This window comes from Miscanthus floridulus, chromosome 1, assembly GCF_019320115.1.
Source record: "Miscanthus floridulus cultivar M001 chromosome 1, ASM1932011v1, whole genome shotgun sequence".
NCBI classification, from domain to species: domain Eukaryota; kingdom Viridiplantae; phylum Streptophyta; class Magnoliopsida; order Poales; family Poaceae; genus Miscanthus; species Miscanthus floridulus.
The window spans coordinates 89799913-89810973 of NC_089580.1; the positions used below are offsets into that span (position 1 = coordinate 89799913).

Sequence of the window (11061 nt, forward strand, 5' to 3'; positions counted from 1 at the left end):
GCTGTTTGCTCCTCTAGTCCCTCCCTCACTCTCCCTCACTCTCAGTAGCGGCGCAGTAGCTTTAGCGTGGGCAGGTGGGCCTGGCATAGTGGCCACTGGCATAGGAGGCTCCCAGCACGGGCGGGGCCTCACTCACGCTGCCGGCGTGCGTCCTCACCTAGGGCGGGCCACACACGGAGGTGGCGTGGAGGCATGGGGGGAGCGCGCAGCGGGCGTGGTGACGCCGTGCCGCGGTGGGTCCAATGCCACGGCCACTGGCACAGGAGGCCCCCAATGCGGGCGAAGCCTCGCTCACGCTGTCGACGTGCATCCTCACCTAGGGCGGGCCCCACACGGAGGTGGCGCGGAGGTGCGGGGGGGGGGGGGGGGAGCACGTGGCGGGCGTGGTGGCACAACAGCGTGGTGTCCTGGTATCATGGCCTCAACAATGGTGGGATCCCACATGGAGGCGGGGCGGCGTTGCTGCTGCGGCACGCGGCCGGCGCCAAGCAGCTCATGTCGGCATCATCATACCTACTCTTCCATGCCACCATGCTTGCCACGCTCGTGCTCGTCGTGCTCTTTGTCATGCACTACTCGTCCCTTCTCTCCCACTCCTTTAGCCTCTCTACGTTGCTCACGTTCGGCTCTAGCTCCTCCTCTTCCTCCTCGCCGCGGCCTCGGCACTCGCACCGGAGGCTGCTAGGCTCAAGGACATCATTGTCGTATGGGTGGGGCGTGGCGTGGGAGTGGGAGGTGCGGCGGAGTGTGAGGCCACGGTAGGATGGGGCACTATTCGTGGTCATCACAGGCGCCACAGGCTTTGTGGGCTCGCACTGCTCGCTGGCGCTCCGCGCTCACGGCGATGGCGTGCTCGGCCTCGACAACTTCAATGCCTGCTATGACCCATCCTTGAAGCGCGCACGATAGTGTCTGTTGGTGTCCCGTGGCATGGTGGTGCTAGACACTGACATCAATGATGCCGCGCTGCTGGAGCGGCTCCTGTCCATGGTGCCATTCACGCACGTGCTGCACCTCGCGGCCCATGTGGGCGTGCACCACGCGATGCGAGCGCCGTAGGCATATGTGGCCTCCAATGTCGCTGGCCTTGTCGTGCTCTTTAAGGCCACAGCAAGGCACGCTGACCCATAGCCGGTGGTCTTGTGGGCGTTGTCGTCATCGGAGTACGGGCTCAACACCGAGCCACCTTTCTCCGAGGACCACTGCACGGGCCGCCCCGCGTCGCTGTACGTGGCCACCAACAAGGCCGGCGAGGCCATTGCGCACGCGTGCAACCACATCTATGGGCTCTAAATCACTAGCCTATGATTCTTCACCGTCTATGGCCTATGGGGATGCTCCAACATGGCCTACTTCTCATTCGCCTGCAGCATCGTCGCCGGTGAGCCCATCACATTGTTCCGCACCGCAGACGACGCTGACGTGCGCCGCAACTTCACCTACATTGACGATGTCATTAGGGGCTGCCTCAGCGCTCTCAACACGACCGACAAGAGCATGGTCTCCAAGTCTAGCAGGAAGCACATGCCCGTGCTGCTTCGCATGTACAGCCTCGGTAGAACCTCGCCAGTGGCCGTCCACCACCAAGTGTGCATTCGATTGTCCTTGGAGGCTAGCTAGCTAGCAGTGTACTATAACTTTGCAAGGTGCCTATTGTTTAAGCCTTGCTGCTTTTGCTTCTTCATGATGCTACCATAGTAGTGCTTAGTGCCATGGAAAAGGATCCATAGATAACTTAGGCTTAATTGCTTATGGAAAAACGATTAATCTATACCTCACCCGACCATTATTCGGCTGTCGGTCACTCGATTTTGCGGCCGTCAGATCCAGCCCTACAACAGATAGGATGGTCGCGGGGCCTAGGGTGGCAGGGTGTCTCGGTCAGGCCCCTGTGCGGGATCATGTATTCATGTGCATGCTGCTGCAAGTCAAAAAAGGTGGTTACGAGTGCTTGTCTGCTTGCTGCAGCATCTGCCTCTACTGCAGTATGGGTGCATGCAGCATGCTCGGCAACGTGGTCAGGCGCATGTTGCTTTGTGTAGGGCCTCATGGCCATCACATCATGTCAGCTTGCTCCTATATTTGCAAAGCATATTACATCTTAGTATATCATACTTTACTATTCTAGTTTTGGTGTAAATTTGATTTACAATTGGTGTAGATTAATTATTCGTAATTGGAAATGGCCAAAATTACTTGAATAGTTACCTAAATAGTTAGCTCCGAAATAAATTAAAATATCTAGAATAACCTTTTTCTGTATAAAAATTGAGCCGTGTAAGCACGACAAAGTGGCGTGCCAACTTTTCGTGCCTTGTACTTGCATGACACACAAACATAGAAAGGGATGGGCCCCACTTTGTGTAAATCACAGAGGGGGAGGGTTCCCCTGATTACAGGATGTTGGTAAATTTTTCTTTATTTTCTTACATATTTGTTTATTTGTTGAATTTAAAAAAATCCAATAAATCATTGGCTTAGATTGCTTTGAAGTATTACCTCTTACTAGGTAATGGGTGTAGTGTACCATAGCATTGGCCACTGAAATCTATTCTAATGTTTTAATATTTGAGCAAAGAAGGCCACTCATGGATCCGCGGCAACATAGAAGTAAGCTGTCTCTCTCCATCGTTAGCTTGATCCATCAGATCCTAGCAACTATGCATTGTGCTGCTCCGTCCCTTCACAAACCATTTAGTGGGACATAAAAAATTAGAGCTTCGCTGGTAACATAGGCATGATAAGTGTCAATAACTCATCATCAACTACAATGTTTGTACATCTATTGCACTCCAAATAGCGTGTCTCAAGCGACTACCCTGATGTGCGCCCATCTGCTTATGAAAACTTGGGGTTGGTGACGACTGGCCAGTGCCTTCAAAGTTAACAATGTCCCGTACCTACAAGTTGGCCAAAGGAGTGCGTATTGTAGTGGATCCATTGCATCCATCCGAGTGGTTCTTGTCAGCTCTAGACTTTAATGACATGTGATTCACCAATGGACTAAGCAATGCAAAATTCTAGATAATTAATCAAAATTGAAGCTACCGATCTCAATACCCAAGCATGAATGCATGTGCCCGGAAGTCAGCTCTTACTAGGTTTGCACATGGTGTGTGGTTGTGGATATCACCAACAGTTGTCCCAAGCTACTATTTAGTGTTGTGGGGACAGTTAATGTAGATAAGACATTGACTGTTGGTAGTAATTACCTAAAAGCTAGAGGCAGAGAATCCTAGACAAACCAAGACCATATTAGTGTTAACCCACCTGTTGATCATTCAATTAGATACTAAATGCAGTGATGGAATTAGATGTCAAAGGGATCAGAAATTAGGTGATTTTCTTGACGGACAGAAGCAAAAAGTAATCAATAAATGACACAAAGTCCTGTGGTGTTTATCATCTTGCAGGCAACCTTAAAGTCCTAATATAATTCCCATGTTGCTTCTATCACCTGAAACATAGGTACGCGACAATAACTGCCATGAGGCATTGCACGTCTATCATCTCAGCAAGTGGACACATTCCCTTGGTGATTGTATGCGGCACGTAAATGGACGGTGGCGCGTAGCAGGGGATGGTGGATTCTCGGCATGCATGGTCGGTCCCTAATTAGCATGGTGGTCGGCACGCATGCGAATACGCATGCGTGCATGTTGCTGGGGCCTTGCTTGCTTTGCATGTATGCATGAGCTATCTGTTTATGTGTGCGGGTGCACTGCTGATACTTGGTCTCTCTCTCCACACGGCGGCACTTTTCTCTATAGAACAACAGTGGTTATGAGTGTGTGCTCAAAAAATGGTGGTTACGAGTGCTTGTCTGCTTGTGGCAGCATCTGCCTCTGTTGTAGTATGGGTGCATGCAGCATGGTCGGCAAGGTGGTAAGTTGCATGTTGCTTTGTGTAGGGACTCATGGCCATCACATCATGTCAGCTCACTTGGTCTCTCTCTCTCCACGCGGTGGCATTTTTCTCTATAGAACAATAGTGGTTATGAGTGTGTGCTCAAAAACTGGTGGTTACGAGTAGCATGCAAGCTGGTAAGACATGGGGACAAAAATAGATCTAGGCTGAAACTGAACTTCCCTTGTTCATTTGCCTCCTTTGACCAAGATTCACCCTCCAAATCTCACATGCAGTGAAAAATTATGCAAGGGAAGGAGGGTTGAATAGAGGTAAAGCGAGGGAGGGGGCCGGGAGCCAACATGCGAGCAAACAACTATGGCGTGTCATGGTCTGAGGTTTCAAAGTTCATACTATGAATCTAGATATAAAGTGACTACCAAAATGAAATCACGTGTAGGTTTTTAAGATGAAGAAATCGTGTGTAGGTAACTAGGTATTGTGTTCAAACCTAGAAGGTTTAACTTCAAAGGACACGTTATAGCTTGCAAATCATCGCGTATTCCCTTCGAAGGGAAATTCGACAGCACATGTCATAAAAAGTGGAACTCATCACTGCTTTAAGTGTTTTATCGAGGGGTAGTTCCTACAAACTCCATAAAAAACTGAAAGTTTATAACTTTGTATTTTGGTTTATTAATTCAATCAAATATCATTTAAAATAATGCTATCACATTAGTTATAGTACACCAATCAGAACCTTGGATTAGTAAAGCTGGTGATCCATGCCGTTTGTCGATGACTTTGGCCAACAATGTTGCTGTAGCACCACCAATTTCTATCTATTTGACACAAAAATCTAGTCACACATTTACTTATGAATAATCAATATGGCTCAGCAATAAATCTTTTGAGAGTTTAAAAAACCAATAATTATGTTTAATTACCTCATCCTCCACATTGTCCAACAACTCTGCCACAACTATAACAAGGCAAAGAATGTAAGACACAATGCAACAATAACAAGGACTGTAGTTTAAAAAAGAAGTCTGAAACCACATAAAAGTATACCTCCGAACGACCATTTATGTGAAGTTGCGTTGGAGTGGAGAAATTCGGGGTGGACGCGCATACAATTCTGAAGACCTACAAGCAAGCATAGTGAACAACATCGAGTGTAAGAGGTATGCTACAAAGAATTAATAGAATTCACACAAAAATCTTCAACATTATGACCTAACTTAGACAGGCTTAATCAACTTTTCTGTAGGTACACTGACTCGAGCATTGTCTGATAGTATCGACTAGCTACAGGGAGAGAACGGTTTCCCTATATGTTGGTAATAGTGAAAGGACGTATAGGACGTGCATTCATGCATATCCTGTTAGTGCATTATAGTGCCGTATTGCTGGCAGATACGCCATCCATAAGTGTCATGCGTGTCGTATTGTGCATGACCTACTCGTTCCTGTTCCAGAGTTAGGTCTGCACTGTGGCTTTGTCCTCCATGTTTGCCCATGGTTCACGCTTTAGTGAGCCACGTCTCCTCGTACCCATTTTCTACGCTCTTGTCAGACCCTTGCCCTGTAGTCATCCTACTCAGTAATGGTGCCACGCGTTGCTCACCTCGAACACGTAGAATTTGGTCGATTCATTCATAGTGATCCCACGTAGGAACCCTAGTGAACCGCGTCAGGACCACAGACTGCTCTGCCTTTATAAGTAGAGCCTGGCTTAGCCATTGGTACCACCACTCGGTGCACTTTAGCTAGCTTAGCTTTTCCTTTGAGCCAGCTTTTCGCTCAACCTTCCTCATAACCACCGCCAGAAATGGTAGGAGCCTGGGTTAGTAGTTACTGCCTGAATGTTGAGGGTTTTCCTAGAATCCTGCATGCCACCCTACAGAAAGCTCGGAGTCAAAGATCGTCCCGAGTATGAGGGCCATGAATATGAGGAGCAAGGCACCGAGCGGTGTGAGGTTATCATCTACATTGGGAAGAGTGAGGAGTTCCCCAACCTCACTGGAGCCTAGAGTGTGACCGCAACTGGGTTTAGCTTTATCAACACCTACCAGGTTATGGCCCGCAAAGCCTTGCGGTACCTCTGCCAGATCTATGAGGAGCCCATTGCTGGTACCCCCATGCGGTTCTTTCCACCTTTGGATAGGAATCGAAGGGCATGGAGGGCTCGCATGGACGCTTTGCAAGGGCAGGATGCACAAGAAGATAGTCCTACCGTGGTGCATTTGACCACGTACCTTCTTGCCCTAGATGAGCAGTATGACCGGCAAGCCTTGGAACTGAGGATCTACCTCCGGCGAGCGAAGGAAGCTGAGATCTTCACCCGAATCCTCTAAGTACCGCTCATCGAGGCGCATGCCATTGCTGTAGCTGCTGAGAGCTGAGAGACTACCATGTCCAAAGCTTTGAAGGAGGTTGAAGATCGGCATGTCCATCAGCTGTGGGAGGCCTATCTTATCACCAAGGCCAAGCAGAGGATGCTGGCTGCTGAAAGGCAGGATGCCTCGATCTTGGAAGGGATCCCTATCCACCTGCCTGAAAGGAGGACTGGTGTTGTAGTGCCACCAGTACCTCCACCTTCGGAAGTGTTAGAAGTAGAGCCCTTGATTCCTCTCACTCAGCCATCGCCAAGAGAAAATGCAGATCCATAGCCAAGGCGGTTGAAGAATCCACCATGCCTGGGAATGAAGATGTGTAGTTCCAGGTAGATTAGTTGCCTTGAGATGCTGTACCCATAGTAGTAGTGATGTTCTTCGCTGTCTTTCGGTATTGTACTCTTGCCGTTATTTTCATCCGTACTGTTGAGATCGTCCATCATAGGGAAGGTGAAAGCTGTGTCATGAATGGGAGACTAGATGCCTATATGATGTACCCATATAAGACCGTTGGAATATGCATTTGGTTTATTTCCCTATGTTTATTGCGTCAATCTACTTAATTCCTGTTAAACGTGCTTAGAGTTTTCAAGGGCGATGGTAGGTGGGTTACAAGAGAAGTTGCCATCTAGATATTAGCAAACCAGTCATGATTGGATAATATAGGATGCTGTATCGATTAATTGTGGATGTCCCAGTAAAACACTTGAATCTCTTTAAATCAAATCTGTCGCTGGATTTGAATTCCTTGTTCCTTGTTGTGAAGGGAACCCTTGTTGTTTGAATCTTCCCTTGCAATATTCCCCTCATTCTGTGGTCTATGACCCCACTGCCTTCCGGCCATGAAGTTGGTAGTAGTTGCTTGGTTAATAGCTTATGGTGTCATGACAAAATCGTGGGCTCCCTATGGAACAGCTGCCATATGGTGACGCTACTCACCATGCGCTGGTATCGAGGTTGTTGACCAAGTACCTTTACCCAGTTACACCGCCATACCACTTTTGATACAAATATTCAAGTGTTTGAACAAGAAATCTACAATGGGTTGATGAAATAGTATTCTCTCAAAGTAAATAAGAGGAGGTGGTTTCAGAGGAAGCATGTATGTTGCGATCTCACTTCATACAAAGTTTGGCGCATATTGTGGACAAGGAAGGGAAGGAAAGAAGAACACCTAGGAAAAGTTAGCCTTGGGTAGTAGGGAATGCTTAGAAAAGCCTGAGTGGATGTCAAGTCCCAGGCACTGTGCCTAGCTTGACTACGCTACGCACGCCAGGTCGCTGTCACTACGTGCCCCATGGATGCTGTCGGTGTCAAGCCCATTAGCACCCTATCCTCGTATGGCCTCGACATCATGCCGCACTTGCTATCCTCATGCACTATGCACTTCTCCTTTTCCTAGCCTCTGGTCCACTCTTGATCCTTGCCCTAGTCCCCATACCAGATCCCCTCCCTTCTTTCTTCTTTTGGGGACATGACCACCCGCACGCCTCCCACATCGAGTGAACCCTCTCTCCTCTCCTTTATTCCCCCTCTGCTCGCTTGAGCTGGGATCGTGCCATGGCTAGTTGTATCTCCACAGCGTGAACCGGTAGCATATCCCATCCATGCCGTCTCCACTTACAGTGCGCTGCACCCCATCTTCGTTCACCACTATAAGATGCCCTTGGTCCTTACTCTTCTTCTTCATCCCCATCCTTCTCGAATCCGAAGCAGAGCTATGAGATCCAGTCCTCATTTCATCTGGCTGAGGTGATGGTGTAATATAAGAATAAGGGATCTGGTTTTTGAAGAAGTTCAAGTCTACCGTTGGTTAGTTTGGTCTTAGGGTTCATGATATTTGACTTCTCAGTCTCATGTTTCTAGATCTGTTGGTCATACGCCATGTTTTGGATAATTATTATCTTGTTGTTTCTCCATTGCCCTCATCTATCCTAACTTCTAGAGTAAGCCTTGGTTCTACTAGGTTGCTCTTAACCATGTAACTTTAAATCCCAGTGTAATTTAGTGTTCAACACGGTGTAATCTTTCGTGTAAATCCAGATTTACAAAATGTGTTGTAGTTTCGCCTAAGGGGAGTGGGTCCTAATTCACTCTTTTGTAAACCCTTGCATTAGGAGAAGTACTTGTGTTGTAGTTTTTGCTATTTCCACCTATAACGTAATCCTAGCCAATGTTGTGCTTTAAATCTAAGTGTGTTAGTTGCTTGAGCCCAACTCCATCAAATACTTCTTTCCACTAACATGTCATTGATTTACTGGTCTAGAATAGGCACCATGTAATGACAACCAACCTCTATGTTCATTTACAATATTGAGACCAATCTTCCATACCAACACGATGAGAAAACATATTAGACATGTGAGCCATATTTCTCAAGATTTTTCCTATACCAAACACATCACCCGCAGTGAAGCACGGGCAACAGTGGCTAGTATTTATTTAGATAGTATAGTGGGAAAGTTTTAACAACAATGATACATTTATTTAGATAGTAATGAAATACATCAAAAAATAACAAAAATATTAGAAATAAATTACATATACGATAACAAAGACCTTACACTAAAATTCCATATACGATAACAAAGACCTATTTGCGTATAGGTCAAAGTTACAATCAATGTGTATCAACACATTATAATGTAACCACCTCAGTAGCATTCTTCTAGCGCCAACTAGGGGCAAACAGCAGCACTGAGGTGGTCTACGAGCTATACCGGTTGGAGATGACAAGGTGGCATCGATGAATCCACCATATCTGTACATGGCCTTTTTCCAGATGCGCACCGCAGCGGATGGCTCTGTGAACCTCGTGGCATCTCCAATCTTCGGCGTTGCTCTATCTTCAGTAGCATTCTTCTAGTACCTCTTGTGTGCACAATTTTGGTGGACTATGACGCATAATGATATATGTGGTTTGTTGTGAGAGGAAAACATTGTATCATGGCTGATAAGGCCTGCCTAAAACCAACATGCATGGAGAGGCTAGCTCCTGGCCAAGGGCCATTTTATAGGGGCTAGCAGTCGTGGTACATTTTTATTTTTGAACTAAAGTTGTCGGGGTAGGTGGGAGGAGTGTTCCAATTGTTGTGGTCAATGGGAGCACTGTTGGCATGTGAGGAGCATCTACACATCACTATCGGTTTTAGTTTAAAAACCGACAGTGAATAGGGTACATCACTGCTGGTTTTGCTTGTAAACTGATAGTAATGGGGTACATCACTGCCGGTTCATTCCCCAAACCGGCAGTGATGTGGTGTACTAGTTAGGTGTTAAGTAGGATAACTTTTCATTTTGTTTCGAACTCCTCCTAGTGGCGCAATGGTTAAGACCCCTCAACTTAGCCTCCGAGACCCGTGTTCGAGTCCTAGGCAGCAAATTTTTTTGTTCTATTTAATAAATTACTAATTTACTTTGGAAATAGCTCATCACTGCCGGTTGTGATTATAAACCGACAGTGATGGGGTACATCACTGCCGGGCCATTCTCAAAACTGGCAGTGATGTGGTGTAGCAGTTAGGTGTTAAGTAGGATAACTTTTAGATTTCTTTTGAACTCCTACTGGCACAACGGTTAAGACCCCTCAACTTAGCCCCCGAGACCCGTGTTCGAGTCCCTGGTGGCCTAATTTTTTTTGTTCTATTTTATAATTTATTAAATGAATTTTCTATGTGCATCTTCTTTCTCCGTGGCCTTCTTAGCATTCCTCTTCATCTTGGCCTGATCTGGAGACTGGAATAGTACACGCATCAAGTAAATGGATCACTCAACAGTTAACACACAAGCCACATGCATTCCCATTCACATCTCCAGGAGCACATACATCAATGGTAACTTAAGGTTGGAGGAGGAATGGAGCTACTACGCCTTTGCTCAATGCCGACTGTGGGCTAGGCTCCTTCGAGTATTGCGAGCAGGGACTACAAACTAGTTGGGGACCAGTGGCGCTGAGGAGCTATGGATCCCTCACTACTAGTAGTAGCTCGGAAGAGAATGGCCTTCTATCAGAAGTCTAGACATATATATTTATATTTATATTTAGCTAGTGTTTAAATTTAGAGAGTAAAGTTTAGAAATGTTACGTCCAGTGTCTAATCGAATGTTTGAATAGTAATAAGGTCAGTCTCAATGGCAGTTTTAAATAACTGTCATTCTCATTAATTACTATGATACGTTGGCATATTTGTTGAGTTGGCAGAGTATTAACGAGGAGGAGAGAGGAGATGAGAGTTTCATCAGGATCAAACATCCTTCATGGTTATGTGCATAATGATTACATAGTTAATAATAATCTAACTATCTTTACGTGCATCAACAATGAGGGCCTCATTTTGATCAAGCCATACATAAGCAGGTTTGTCACCCTCTTGAGGGATAGGTAGGGGTACGTTCGCCCTGAATGGAGGCATTTCCTGATAGCCCCTGTAGTCTACTTCGTCCATCACTCCATCGACACCGACAATCTTTCTTTTCCCTTCTAGGACTACTTTTATCCTTCCTTTTATCTTGTTGTCCCTTGCATAGAAGACTTGCATAACATCTCTTGCAAGGACGAAGGGGTCATCTCTGTATGCGGTCTTAGATCAACGGTAGTGAACCCTTCGCTGTCAGTGTTGATTTCCTCGAGCCGAACCCACTGGCAGGGAAAAAGAGCTGCCTTCAATGGACCATAGGCTAGCTCCCATATCTCCTCTATGAAACCATAGTATGTCGCTGCACGTTGCTGTTTTCATCGTGAGCATCAAAACGAACACCACAATTTTAGTATGTGCTCTTTCCATCTTGCTTTTTTTGTGTAAAATGTGAATCCATTGAT

General features: G+C 46.5%; 1 pseudogene; it reads left to right on the forward strand.

The window, feature by feature from the left end:
- The first annotated feature begins 192 nt into the window (after positions 1-192).
- Positions 193-1620, forward strand: LOC136460184 (UDP-glucuronate 4-epimerase 6-like; annotated as a pseudogene).
- Positions 1621-11061: the final 9441 nt, after the last annotated feature.